The sequence below is a fragment of the Myotis yumanensis genome, unplaced genomic scaffold (genome assembly GCF_028538775.1).
Source record: "Myotis yumanensis isolate MYYU_CA2020_CCGP unplaced genomic scaffold, mMyoYum1.0.hap1 SCAF_2, whole genome shotgun sequence".
Lineage (NCBI taxonomy): Eukaryota > Metazoa > Chordata > Mammalia > Chiroptera > Vespertilionidae > Myotis > Myotis yumanensis.
Genome location: NW_027223753.1, coordinates 42,487,598 through 42,490,851, shown reverse-complemented (window position 1 = coordinate 42,490,851; position 3,254 = coordinate 42,487,598).

Here is a 3,254-nt window from a genome sequence, read left to right as displayed (position 1 = left end):
CTAATTCCTAAAAGAAAACATTTTCAAGTTGATAAATTATCATTGTTGTTTATAAAATATGCCTAACTTTTCATCTCAAATTCACTTTAAATACTTAACATATAATTTAATATCGAAAAATCACTAAATTATTTGTTAACATTTGTACAGCATTACTTCTCTGGATAGACAGATTTCACACCAAAATTTTAATTAATGCTGAAAAAATTACTTAATAGTTATAACCACAATTAATGATTAACTTATTAGTGGAGTACCAATTTATTCAGGAATTCATGTGGTATAAGGACCAATGAAAGGACTAATATGATAATTTCTTACTGTGCAATTAATATTTCACTTAGTTGTTTTACATGTTTTCATGGATGTCATTTGACCAACAAAATATGTAACGCTTTCTCCTTTATCTTTCCCCCTTTTTTGTTTGTTTGTTTGTTTTTAGAGGAACTCGGTGATTTGGAGAATTGGTTAATAGAAGATAGAGAACCTAAGGGGAAAAGTATAAAATGATAAATGACACTGAAGATCAAACACTGTAGTCATCTCATTATGGTTATAACTAAGCATATTAATTTTGGCATTATTCACTTTTCTTTAGACTATCAATCAAAGCCACTACCTTGAACCTGGGGTACATAGACAATATATACACAATTTTCTACAAAATACTTTTAAAAAGTCATATTACATGTTAAAATTTTAGGAACAAAATACCTGTGCTGATTTGTATTTTGACTTCATGGAGGAAGAAGGGAATAATATTCAACTAGGGAAGCTTGTACTGATCATAATAAGCTCTTAGAGTAAAAAATAAATAAAAAGGTGTTCCTTTCCCTTTGTACTTATCATAGACTACCCAATGTGCTGAGAGCATTCAGTATGAGAAACACTGCCAGTCGCTTTAAAATCTGACTTCAGAAAGAGCTAATGAGAAAGCACATTGGAAGGTGAGGCTTCATCTTTGTTTTCCAATAAGTGATCTCGGTTTTTCTTCTTACAGAAGTTTAAATAAGTTTGTTACCAATCTATGTAAACCATTACTGTTTTCAGCTTTCAGGTAAAGTCTAGCACTTTGTTCATGCAAAGTCTAAGAGAAGTCAATAGAGATAATCTATCTTAAACATGACATCATCCATCCAAGTCCATGGCACAACCTTTCACCTTCAGTACTATTTTAATGCTGTACTATATTAAAAAAAAAACTATAAATGGAAGGAGGGAAATAACTAATATAAATTTTCATTGACATGAAAATGGGTAAATAAATTGTGGTGTAAAAATAGAACTAGCATATGACCCAGCAATTCCATTTCTGGGTATTTATTTGAAGAAACTAAAAGCATTAACTTGAAAAGACATATGTACCCCCCATGTTCTTTGCAGCATTATTACAATAACCAAGAAATGGAAACAAACTAAATGTCCATTGGTGAATAAGTGAATAAGTGAGTAAGTGAATAAAGAAATAATAATGGAATATTATTCAGCCATGAAAAAGAATGAAATCTTGCCATTTGTGAAAAACAATATGGGTGTACCTCAAGAGCATTATGCTAAGTGAAATACGCCAGACAGAGAGAAAGGCAAATAATGTGATCTCATGTGTAGAGTCTTTAAAAATAAAAAACAGTCTCACACATACAGTGAACTGATTGGTGGTTCCCAGTGGCAGGAGGTGGAAGGTTGGCAAAATAAGTGAAGGGGTCAAAAGGTACAAATTTGCAGTTACAAAATAAATAAGTCCTGGCAATGTAAAGTACAGCACCATGACTATCACGAATAACACTGCATTGCATATTTGATCGCTGCTAAGTAGATCTTAATAGTTCGAATCACAAGAAAAAATTTTGTAACTACGTGTGGTGACGGATACTAAATAGACTTACTGGGGTCATCATTCCCCAAATGTATACAGATATGGAATCATTATGTTGTACACCTGAAACCCATATAATGTCCTATGTCAGTTATACCTCAATTTTAAAAACTGTGGTATAATGACAGAATAAAACATAGCTGTTAAAATGAATGAACTATAAAGCCTCAGGTATCAACCTGTAAAGATCTCAAACACATAATGCTGGGGGGTTTTTAAAAGCAGTTCTACAATAATTCTTTTAAAACAACAGTTATGTAAACAGTCACAACACTTCACGGATGCATGACAACTGCAGTGAACAGGAAGATGGCGACTGGAAGCATAAAAGCAAAGCTGCCTGGTCTCTCCCTCTGGACTTTGGAAAGAGACCTGGCTTCAGTGTTAATCACCTATCCAAGGGTCAGTGCTAGGAGCTTTTTGTTTGTTTGTTTCTAAGACTTTTATTTTTATTTTTTAAATCCTTTTTTTTTCCAATTACAGTTGACGTACTTTATTATATCAGTTTCCAGTATATACCCCAGCTAGGAGCTTTGATGTAGCGCTTTTTAATCTTCAAAAGAGTTACAAATATAGGACCTCCCTTTAGATGTTTTGCAAACCAGCGGATTCATTTATTCACCACATATGTGGTACTTCTGTCTATTTCCTTGATGCAAGATGGGACTGAGAAGAGCATCAACCTAATTTCTTCAGAAGGAAGCAATGTCTGTAGAGGCAAGCGTGCTGCCTGGCATATAGTTAAGTGCCCAGGAGATATCAGGTGCTTCTATTGGCTTGACTGGTTACCAGGCAGGATTCATATGCCTGATCCTTGGGTGAGAACCTGATGGTGACTGATAAACAGCCAGGGAGTGGCTCAATTGGCTGAGCAGCGTCCTGTGCTCCGAAAGGTTGCCAGTTCCCTTCCCAGTCAGGGCACAAACTTGGGTTTTGGGTTCGTTCTCAGGTTGAGGCACCTTAAGCGAGGCAGCCAATAGATGCATCTCTCTCTCTCTCTCTCTCTCCATGTCCTCCCTTGTTCTCGGGTGAGGATTAAAAAAAAAGAAAGAAAAAAAAAAACACGGAGACTCAAAGTCTCTGACGTTCTCTGAATTGTATTGAATTCATAAACCCGAGAGCCCTGACAGTCTCAGAGAAAGATTTTCCAAGATCTACGCGGGTTCTCCCTGGAGATCCAGCGCCTGGCATCTGGCCGGGCCGGCTGGCTGCGGGCAGGGCGAGAGCGGGGAGGGACGCAGGGAGAAAGAAGCTGGGGCGCGGCTGGGGTCGGGGCGGGCGCACTGCGGGGACAAAGTTCAGAGGGGCGGGGCCGGCAGAGTAGGGGCGCGGCTGAGTGGGGGCGGGCGGGAGGGTTGCAGGGCTGGGATTGCTGCGA